Source organism: Erythrolamprus reginae, chromosome 10, assembly GCF_031021105.1.
Source record: "Erythrolamprus reginae isolate rEryReg1 chromosome 10, rEryReg1.hap1, whole genome shotgun sequence".
Taxonomy (NCBI): domain Eukaryota; kingdom Metazoa; phylum Chordata; class Lepidosauria; order Squamata; family Dipsadidae; genus Erythrolamprus; species Erythrolamprus reginae.
The window spans coordinates 13,571,132-13,583,143 of NC_091959.1; the positions used below are offsets into that span (position 1 = coordinate 13,571,132).

Sequence of the window (12,012 nt, forward strand, 5' to 3'; positions counted from 1 at the left end):
TGAGAACATTGTTCTGAAAGGAAATGCAAATAGGAACATACCCTGAGAGAGGAAATCAGGTTATGGGAATGCATACTTTGAGGGGGGATCGTTTCTTTGGAAAATGCCTGTTTCCGCGAAAAATACATTGCAGATCGGTATGAATTTGAGGTGAGAGCAAACACACACCCAAGTGAACGGGAGTCACGCGGTTTATTCATCTTGCACTTGTTGCCCTGGCAACCAGTGACATTTTGGAGAGTTACACACACACACACACCTATTGAATCTTTTCCCAACTCCCTACACTCACAGAGGCCTTGTTGATAGTCGAAAAGCCTGCCTACACTCAAGGCCGTTCGCCCGATGGCAGCTCCGAGTTACCATCGCCGATCAAGGCAACCACAGCTGCCCAATGGGAAAGGCACATCTGTAGAGATCCGGCGTGGAAGGAAGTTGGGGAAATGGCTGCCACGGGTTACACGTCCCGTTTGCCATATTCGGCCATTTTGTTTTTGTAGATTTACTCATTCATTCACTCGTGGATGACAGAAAAAGGACAATTGTGTGCATTGAAAATGCAACCTGCTTTTTTAACGTGTGGGTGCATCATACAGAGGCAGACGTTTGATCATTTTTTCTCAGCAGACATTTTATCATTTTCTTGCCATATCCTATTATTTCCTTCCTTCCTTCCCTCTGTCCCTTCTTCCTTTTCTTCTTTTCCATCCTTCTTTCCTTACTCCTTCTTTTCTTCTCTCCTTCTACCTTCTTCCTCTCTTTCTTTCTCTGCCTTCCTCTCTCTTTTTTTCTTTTCTCTCCTATTCTCCTTCCTTTCTTCCTTTCCTTCGTCCCTCCCTATCTCTGTCCAATTGATGATTTGCTTCCTGTTTCCCGTGCTCTCCTTCCTGGGTCGCCCACCACCACCACCTCAGGCTGGGTAGCTAGGCAAACAGGTGCTGCCGGATGCATAAATGCTGCCAGTGCCGCTTCCACCCACGCCTTCTGCTTGCACCTCAGGCAGGAGGTGGCTGCATGAGGCTGGAGGGGAGCCGGGCAGGAGAGAGGGAAGCTCGTCCGAGGCCAGGAAGGAGGAAAGAGGAAAAAAGCAAGGAGTGCAGATGCAGCAGCAACAGCAAGAAAAAAAAGGAGAGACGAGACGAGACCAGTAATCCAGGAAGTGACAGCTGCCAATCAGCTGGAGCTGCGCACACATCTTCATCTCTGCCGGTGGAACTGCATTCCACCCTGTCCTTCCTGCTGCCCACCCCTGCTACCTCATTTGGATAGGTACTCCGATAAATCAATAACTGCATTGATGCAAAGAAGCTCAGTTTAAACATTGTTACACATACGGTAGCCCTCAAATTATAACACTCCGCAGTCTGCATTGGTTGCCGATCAGTTTCCAGTCACAATTCAAAGTGTTGGTTATGACCTATAAAGCCCTTCATGGCATCGGGCCAGATTATCTCAGGGACCACCTTCTGCTGCACGAATCCCAGCGACCGATTAGGTCCCACAGAGTTGACCTTCTCCGGGTCCCGTCAACTAAACAATGCCATTTGGTGGGACCCAGGGGAAGAGCCTTCTCTGTGGCGGCCCCGACCCTCTGGAACCAGCTCCCCCCAGAGATTAGAACTGCCCCCACCCTCCTCGCCTTTCGTAAACTCCTTAAAACCCATCTTTGCCGTCAGGCATGGGGAAATTGAAACATCTCCCCTGGGCCTATACAGTTATGTATGGTATGTTTGTGTGTATGTTTGCTTTTAATAATGGGGCTTTTAGTGTTTCTTTTAAATTATTAGATTTGTTATATATTGTTTATTATTGCTGTGATCCACCCCGAGTCTACGGAGAGGGGCGGCATACAAATCTAATTAGATAGATAGATAGATAGATAGATAGATAGATAGATAGATAGATAGATAGATAGATAGATAGACAGATAGACAGATAGACAGATAGACAGATAGACAGATAGACAGATAGACAGATAGACAGATAGACAGATAGACAGATAGACAGATAAATAGATAGATAGTTCATTGGTGACTATTTGAAGTGACCACGGCACTAGAAAATATGACCCATGACCCTTTTCCAGACTTACGACTGTTGCAACATCCCCATAGTCACTTGATCGTATACATGAAGCCACTCTCATCAAGCTTGTTATTAACTTATTAACATCCATCACTTCATGCATTCGCATGGAAGAAATTCAGAGTTAGGGGCTGCTTCTCTCTGCCTTCCCCTGTCGTTGCCTTCAGAAGGTGTGAACGAGTAAGGAAAAAAACGCAGGCAAAAAGGGGCTAATAATTTGCAGAACAAGAGAGGAGGTGGTGGAAAGACCCCTCCTACGGAGCATCTGTTGTGTGTGTAAATAGATCTATGTTTGGTTCCTGCCGTTTCCACGGGAGGGAAGGAATAACTTCATCTGCAAACCTAGAGAATTTATTTTCCACATTGCGCTAGTTGGGACAGTGTACTGAAGAAATTGCTACTGGCTGTGTGGTCATCACAGGTTCAGAAATTAATCACGAAGGCCAACTTAAGAATCTAGGCAGAGAAAGCCAGCCGGAGGCTGAAACCTATGAAGAATGATTGCAGGGATTGAGTACAGTGGTACCTCTACTTAAGAACTTAATTCGTTCCGTGACCAGGTTCTTAAGTAGAAACGTTCTTAAGTAGAAGCAATTTTTCCCATTGGAATCAATGTAAAAGCAAATAATGTGTGCAAACCCATTAGGAAAGAAAGAAAAGCTTGGAATTTGGGTGGGAGGAGGAGGAGGAAGAAGAGGAGGAGGACAGTCGCTGCTGAAGGAAGAAGGTGAGGTGAGGGGAATCAAAAAAATCCAAAACTTTAAGGCTTAAAAAAAAAAAAGAGGGACACTGTGGCGTCGAGGAGGAGCACGCGTCTCCCATACACCCAGGGCGAGGTTGCTTCCATACACTGGCTGCTGCTGCCTGCTTCCTCTTCCTTCCCATGCTGAAGGGCAACCCCTCACTCGCTCGCTTTGTAGCTGGCGCCTTTCCTTCACTGTGGTGCCTCCTCGGCTGCCCAGAGCGAAGGGAGCATTTATTTTCTCTGGGCGCTGGCAGAGGTTTATTCCCTGTCCAAGTGCCCAGAGAAAGGAAAATGCTGTGTGCCTCCCAATTGGACTCAGATTATAACAGATTGACACAGTTGGAAAGGGAGCTTGCAGGTCATCTATTCCAACCCCCTCCAAGCAGCAGACCCTACATCTGCCTCTACCTAGGGCCGAACTCAAGACCTCCTAATTGGGAGGCAAGAGCTCTCCACCTAGCAGGTCTTCAACTCCTGCTCAATCAGGTGGCTACCCTCTACCCTTCCAGAATATCACAGGCTTAGAATCAAGAATGGTGGAAGGTCTTAAGTATAAAACGTATCAGGAAAGACTTCATGAACTCAATCTGTATAGTCTGGAGGACAGAAGGAAAAGGGGGGACATGATCGAAACATTTAAATATGTCAAAGCGTTAAATAAGGTTCAGGAGGGAAGTGTTTTTAATAGGAAAGTGAACACAAGAACAAGGGGACACAATCTGAAGTTAGTTGGGGGAAAGACCAAAGGCAACATGAGAAAATATTATTTTACTGAAAGAGTAGTAGATCCTTGGAACAAACTTCCAGCAGACGTAGTTGGTAAATCCACAGTAACCGAATTTAAACATGCCTGGGATAAACATATATCCATTGTAAGATAAAATACAGGAAATAGTATAAGGGCAGACTAGATGGACCATGAGGTCTTTTTCTGCCGTCAGTCTTCTATGTTTCTATGTTTCTATGCTTCGTTCGGTCTTGGCTGCGCCGCACTTTGGCCAGGTCTGCCTAAGACCATGGGAAAAGACAAATTTCCCCTGGTGTTAGGAACTAAACCTTCTATTCTGGCACCTTGGGACCTATTTTTACAATCTGACCAATCAGGCGTTTACAGTGGGGGTGTCCCTCTGACCTTCCTGCCAATCAGCTTAAAGCTCTGTTGGGAGAATTGGCGCTGGACTTATGGTTGGGGGTCACCACCACATGAAGAACTGTATCAAGGGGGTCGTTGCGTTAGAAAGGTTCAGGACCGCTCTATTAGGAGATGGAGGAGAACAAGCTGCCTAGAAATCTTTTTCTTTTTTTAATTTCATGATGATACGGAAACATTTACGACCAATTATTCTCTACGTGCAGCCAACCCCTGTAGGCCACAATCGTTGTGTCCTCTGAATCCACTGATCTCTGTGGCTAATACAGTTCATTATATCCAGTTCATTATATCCATTATATACAGTTCATTATATATATGTGTTAGCAAATACTTCAGAAGAAAAGGATTTAGGGCTAGTGATTTCTGACAGTCTCAAAATGGGTGAACAGTGCAGTCAGGCGGTAGGGAAAGCAAGTAGGATGCTTGGCTGCATAGCTAGAGTTATAACAAGCAGGAAGAGGGAGATTATGATCCCGCTATATAGAATGCTGGTGAGACCACATTTGGAATACTGTGTTCAGTTCTGGAGACCTCACCTACAAACAGATATTGACAAAATTGAACGGGCTACAAGAATGGTGGAAGGTCTTAAGCATAAAACGCATCAGGAAAGACTTCATGAACTCAATCTGTATAGTCTGGAGGACAGAAGGAAAACGGGGGACATGATCGAAACATTTAAATATGTTAAAGGGTTAAATAAGGTTCAGGAGGGAAGTGTTTTTAATAGGAAAGTGAACACAAGGACAAGGGGACACAATCTGAAGTTAGTTGGGGGAAAGATCAAAAGCAACATGAGAAAATATTATTTTACTGAAAGAGTAGTAGATCCTTGGAACAAACTTCCAGCAGACGTGGTAGATAAATCCACAGTAACTGAATTTAAACATGCCTGGGATAAACATATATCCATCCTAAGATAAAATACAGAAAATAATATAAGGGCGGACTAGATGGACCAGGAGGTCTTTTTCTGCCGTCAGACTTCTATGTTTCTATTTTTCTATATCCCAACTATCTTTCCACAGGGTGACACACCCTTTTATTATCTATTACAGCAGCCTGAAAATGTAGGACAAATGCAGATTAACTGGATTTTTAAAGAGAAAGCTGTTCCCATTGTCTGGAGAGGGACGTTAGAAGCTATTTCAGGATTTTGAAAAGTCACTGGGCAGGCGTCGGTGGCTTGTTTTCTGATTAGTTCTTGTTTAGGAAGTGGGTTGTTTTTATGCTTGTCACACCGGCTTATTGGGGATAATAGAATAACTTGATCTTCAGAGTGCACTTAAGATACAGGGGGTGGACAAAAAAATGGAAACACTTGACTTTTTGGCCTCATAATGTTTGAACATGTTCAAATCAATCAAAACTTTACATACTTTAATGGGGTTTTTTAATTCTGTTATTTGATGTGTTTTTTAAAGCTACCTTTTTTTTTTTACAGAAATTTAAGGAAATGGGTTATAACCTTCCAAGAGGTCATGTCTCAAAAGTAATGACTGCTTTTGAAAGAGAAGGGAAACTGATGTATCCCCTTGCTAATAAGGTTTATGTATGGTATGATTGGGTTGTGTGGTTATTTTTAATGATAAGGGTTTTTAGACAGAGTTGTTAATTATTGGATTTGTCATATATTGTTCACTATTGTTCTGAGCCGCCCCGAGTCTTCGGAGAGGGGCGGCATACAAATCTGATAAATTATTATTATTATTATTATTATTATCATCATCATCATCATCAGTGCTACCCTGTTTCCCCGATAGTAAGACACCCCCGATTGTAAGACGTATCTGGGGTTTCAGGGGGGTCGGCTAATATAAGCCGTACCCCGAAAGTAAGACATATGTCTTACTTTCGGGGAAACATGGGGGTATTTCCGGGGGGGAGCCCGATGACGTCGCTTCCAAGCTCCCCGCGCGCCCCTCGCCTTCGCCTCGCCGCGGCGCCACCGCCTCTTCCCCGGCTTGGCAAAGCGAAGGACGGCGCTGGTCCGAAGCGAGCCGAGCGGGCGGCGGCTTGCAGCGAAGGCGCTCGTCCCAGTAACCGAGTCCTGCCGAGGCTCGGCTGCAAGCGGCCAGCGAGGCCGACCAGCTCCGAGGCGAGCGGCCGGAGCTGCGCCCTCCTTCACCCGCCTCCTTTCTGGCAGGCAGGTGGGGCTGCCCAACTGCGCAGAGCGGCTCCTCCCCTCCAGACACATGCTTCCCCGACACGCGTCTGTGGCTCCACGTGTGCACGCCGCTTGGAGCCCTGAGGTTGAACTTGGAAAAGGGCTCACGAGGCTCCTGTCCCGCGGCTGCCCTTCTGGACTCTGGGGAGATGCCTTCGGGAACGCGACCCTTTCAATTTTTTTCCAATGTAAGACATACCCCGAAAGTAAGACGTAGTGGGGCTTTTGGGGGTAAAAAGAAAGTAAGACACTGTCTTACTTTCGGGGAAACACGGTAGCGAGAAAACAATGAAGCTTACAATGATGCACCAAGGACTGTACATTTCGACCCTGAGCTTCAAATATTCTCCTTTATTAGTCAGTAATTTGTCACAGTCTTTTTAAAAAGGTGCCTTCTCAAATCCAACCCCTAGTGCCGCCCCCCCTTTCAGGCTGGTGTTTTTCTACTTTATATGGAATTGCAAAGGGATTGAGCCTGGAAAAGTATACAGTGATACCTCGTCTTACAAACACCTCGTCATACAAACTTTTCGAGATACAAACCCGGGGTTTAAGATTTTTTTGCCTCTTCTTACAAACTGTTTTCACATTACAAACCCACCGCCGCTGCTGGGGTGCCCCACCTCTGGACTTCCGTTGCCAGCGAAGCACCCGTTTTTGCACTGCTGGGATGCCCCTGAGGCTCCCCTCCATGGGAAACCCCACCTCCGCACTTCTGTGTTTTTGTGATGCTGCAGGGGAATCCCAGCAGTGCAAAAACGGGTGCTTTGCTGGCTATGGAAGTCCGGAGGTGGGGTTTCCCAGCGAGGGGAGCCTCAGTGAAATCGCAGCATCACAAAAACACAGAGGTTCAGAGGTGGGGTTTCAAGGACTTCAGTGTTTTTGTGATGCTGCGATTTCACTGAGGCTCCCCTCGCTGGGAAACTCCACCTCCGGACCTCCGTAGCCAGCAAAGCACCCGTTTTTGTGCTGCTAGGATTCCCCTGCTGGGATTCCCCTGCAGCATCGCAAAAACACAGAAGTCAGGAGGTGGGGTTTCCCAAGGAGGGGAACCTCAGGGGAATCCCAGCAGTGCAAAAACGGGCGCTTCAGCTGGCAAAAGGGGTGAATTTTGGGCTTGCACGCATTAATCGCTTTTCCATTGATTCCTATGGGAAACATTGTTTCGTCTTACAAACTTTTCACCTTAAGAACCTCGTCCCGGAACCAATTAAGTTTGTAAGATGAGGTATCACTGTACTTTGAATTATAGTTCCCACTCATGTTCCTCTTTTTTTCCTAATTTTTCTCTTTTTCTTTCTCTCTCTTCTTTTGCTTTGGCACCCTCTAGTGGTAGGAGCTTAGATAGGTGGGGAAAGGCTTCGAAATGTCCTTCATAGGAATATCCAACTAATTACATGCAAAAAGGATGTGGAAACTCTAGAAAAAGTGCAGAGAAGAGCGACAAAGATGATTAGGGGACTGGAGGCTAAAACATAGGAAGAACGGTTGCAGAAACTGGGCATGGCTAGTTTAATGAAAAGAAGGACCAGGGAAGAGGTGATAGCAGCCTTCCAATATCTCAGGGGTTGCCACAAAGAAGAAGGAGTCAACCTATTCTCCAAAGCACCTGAGGGTAGAACAAGAAGCAATGGGTGGAAACTAAACAAGGAGAGAAGCAACTTAGAATTCAGGAGAAATTTCCTGAGAGTTAGAACCAGTGATGGGCCATCATCGCCCAGCGATGCGCACACTTATTCCTGGTGCATGATTTGGCTTCCTACACATGTGCAGAAGTGAAATCTCACGTGAGGATGCTCATGCACACAATTGATTTTGGTTGGGGTTTTTTTGCTTTTGCGCATGCAATCCCAGGAGACAGCAGAATTGAGGAAAAGCAGCTAGAGAAATTAGTGAAATACGAAGATCTAAAAATTGAGCTGCAGCCACTCTGGCATAAGCCAGTGAAAGTGGTCCCAGTGGTCCTTGTCACGCTGGGCGCAGTGCCAAAGGATCTCAGCGGACATTTGAAAACCATTGGAATTGACAAAATCTCCATCTGTCAATTGCAAAAGGCCGCTTTACTGGGATCGGCAAACATAATTCGCCGCTACATCACGCAGTCCTAGGTGCTTGGGAAGCGCCCGACTGGTGATGAAATACGAAATCCAGCATAGTGATCTCGTTTGCTGTGCTGTACTGACTTAATAATAATAATAATAATAATAATAATAATAATAATAATAATAATAATAATGAATGATGGCCTTGAACTTGCTGGTAAACTGCTGCTGAACGTGGAGGGTCTACATTCCTACCCCTGAAAAGAATGAGCAGGTCTTGTCATCTAAGGCATTGATTTTCAACCTTTTTTGAGCCGCGGCACATTTTTTACATTTACGAAACCCTGGGGCACATTGAGCGGGGGGGGGGGGGACGGCTAAAAAAAGGTTGGACAAAAACATTCTCTCTCTCTCTCTCTTCCTCCCCTTCACTCTATTTCTTTCTCCCTCCCTCTTTCTCTCCCTTCCTTCCTCTTTCTTTCTCTCTCCATCCCTCTTTCTTTCTCTTCCTTCCTTCCTCTCTTTTTTGCTCTCTCTCCCTCCCTCCCTCCCTCTATGTCTTTATCTCTCTCTCCCTCCTTCCCTCCCTCCCCCTCTCTCTTGCTTTCTTTCTCTCTCTTGCTCTCTCTCTCTTGCTCTCTTTTGCTTTCTTTCTCTCTCTATCTTGCTTTCTTTCTCTCTTGCTTTCTTTCTCTCTCTCTTGTTCTCTCTCTCTCTCTTTCTCTCTTTTGCTTTCTTTCTCTCTCTCTCGCTTTCTTTCTCTCTTTCTTTCTTTCTCTCTTGCTTTCTCTCTCTCTTGCTTTCTCTCTCTCTTGCTTTCTTTCTCTCTCTTGCTCTCTCTCTCTTGCTCTCTTTTGCTTTCTTTCTCTCTTTATCTTGCTTTCTTTCTCTCTTGCTTTCTTTCTCTTTCTCTTGTTCTCTCTCTCTCTCTTTCTCTCTTTTGCTTTCTTTCTCTCTCTCTCGCTTTCTTTCTCTCTTTTTTTCTTTCTCGCTTTCTTTCTCTCTCTCTTTCTTTTTCTCTCTCTTGCTTTCTCTCTCTCTTGCTTTCTTTCTCTCTTGCTTTCTCTCTCTCTTGCTTTCTTTCTCTCTTGCTTTCTCTCTCTCTTGCTTTCTTTCTCTCTGAGCTTCGCGGCACACCTGACCATGTCTCGCGGCACACTAGTATGCCACGGCACACTGGTTGAAAAACACTGATCTAAGAAACACATCCGTCATCTGCCAAGCAAGAGGCATTGCAGGGGCTGGGTTGCTTGGCATAATTTGTCTGGCTACTTTCTAATTAGGATTTTGACTAATCTGCTGGGAGCCGCTGACAATTAATATTGATGAGGCCAGAAGAAAGAAACGAGAGGAGGGTGGGCGGATCCAAACTAAATTTGATTTAATTTCACAGTAATTTGAATTTAGCGAACATGTCTCGATATGATCGTGCTCTGTGTATTTAAGAGTGTTCTCTTTTCCGTCACATTAAGAATTAACAACATGGTTGCAATTGGGCTGGGGAGCTAGGAGAGTCGCCCAGAAAGTAATGCACCACATTTTTTTCCCCTTCAACAATTATTTATTGAACACAATGAAACTTACCCACAAGAAAGAATGGTGTTTCTTCTACACTCCCCAAAAAAATCTGAATTTTTTTTTAAAAAAAGAGATGGCATCCACAGATCATCACCAACAGAAACTTCAGATTGTGCAGAATGCAGCTGCAAGAGAAATCATGGGCTTTTCCAAATATGCCCATGTTACACCAACACTCCGCAGTCTGCATTGGTTGCCAATCAGTTTCCGATCACAATTCAAAGTGTTGGTTATGACCTATAAAGCCCTTCATGGCACCGGACCAGATTATCTCAGGGACCGCCTTCTGCTGCATGAATCCCAGCGACCAGTTAGGTCCCACAGAGTTGGCCTTCTCCGGGTCCCGTCAACTAAAGAATGTTGCTTGGCGGGACCCAGGGGAAGAGCCTTCTCTGTGGCGGCCCCGGCCCTCTGGAACCAACTCCCCCCAAAGATTAGAATTGCCCCCACCCTCCTTGCCTTTCGTAATCTGCTTAAAACAGACCTCTGCCATCAGGCATGGGGGAATTGAGACCCTCTTCCCCCTAGGCCTTTACAATTCTATGTATGATATGTATGTATGTATGTTTGGTTTTTTTTATATTAATGGGCTTTTAATTATTTCTAACATCAGACTACTATTGTACACTGCTTTATTGTTGCTGTTAGCCGCCCCGAGTCTCCAGAGAGGGGCGGCATACAAATCCAATAAACAGATAGATAGATAGATAGATACCGTGTTTCCCCGAAAGTAAGACAGTGTCTTACTTTCTTTTTATCCCCAAAAGCCCCACTATGTCTTACTTTCGGGGTATGTCTTATATTGGAAAAAAATTGTCGAATTTTTTGTTTTAACCATAAAATTAACATTTAGACGTGGTGACGTATGGAGGGGGGGCGGCGCGGAAGTGGGCAGGAGGCGGCGCTCATTAAGATCAGAGGGAGGTGGCAGATGCGGCGACGTATGGAGAGTGGGACGGCGCAGGCGTGGGCAGGAGGCGGTGCTCATTTGGATCAGACGGAGGCGGCAGACGTGGTGACATATGGAGGGGGGGCGGCGTGGAAGTGGGCAGGAGGCGGCGCTCATTAAGATCAGAGGGAGGTGGCAGACGCGGCGACGTATGGAGAGGGGGACGGTGCGGACGTGGGCAGGAGGCGGCGCGCAGCTAGATGAGAGGGAGGCGGCAATACCCCCGTGTTTCCCCGAAAGTAAGACATATGTCTTACTTTCGGGGTACGGCTTATATTAGCCGAAACCCCTGAAACCCCCGATACGTCTTACAATCGGGGGTGTCTTACTATCGGGGAAACAGGGTAGATAGATAGATAGATAGATAGATAGATAGATAGATAGATAGATAGATAGATAGATAGATAGATAGATAGATAGATAGATAGATAGATAGATAGATAGAACTGGTTCCGGTGACATCATTGTGATGTCACCAGCGGGTTTGCTACCAGTTCGGGCGAACCATCCGAATCGGGTGAAACCCGCCTCTGCCTGGATGATTGAGAATTTATTTATTTATTTATTATTTTATTGGATTTATAAGCCATCCAACTCCAGACGGACTCTGGAGAATGTCCAGAATGCGGCATACAAATCTAATTAATAATAATAATAATAATTAATAATAATAATAATAATAATAATAAATTGTATTTATTTATTTATTATTTTATTGGATTTATAAGCCACCCAACTCCAGATGGACTCTGGAGAATGTCTAGAATGCGGCATACAAATCTAATTAATAATAATAATAATAATAATAATAATAATAATAATAATAATAATTTTTTTTATTTATGTATTATTATTATTATTATTATTAATTAGACTTCTATGCTGCCCTTCTCAAAGCTACTCAGGGCAGAATACAACATTGTAAATGTAGACAATATATGTGAAAAAGTCTAATTATTTTTTAAAAAAGAAATATACAAAGTTAGCGAAGATTCTAAAAAACCCATATAAAGTCTTCCACATTCATCCAAGTCAATCATTTATAATATCGTCCGGAGACAATCTCCTCGCTCACAGCCCCCATCCTGCCGTCAGAGGTCGGTCTTCAGAGCCACTCCGAGTCTTCGGAGAGGGGCGGCATACAAGTCTAATAAATTATTATTATTATTATTATTATTATTATTATTATGATGATGATGATGATGAGCTGTAGAGTGCTGTACTGCAGGCCACTGAAGCTGACTTGTAGATCTGAAGGTCAGCGGTTCAAATCTCATCACCGGCTCAAGGTTG

General features: G+C 44.9%; 1 protein-coding gene across 1 annotated transcript in view; it reads left to right on the plus strand.

Moving 5' to 3' along the window:
- SLCO3A1 (solute carrier organic anion transporter family member 3A1) overlaps positions 1–12,012 on the plus strand; it is a 143,739-nt gene that overhangs the window by 93,950 nt on the left and 37,777 nt on the right. The gene's annotated exons all lie outside the window — the stretch shown is intronic.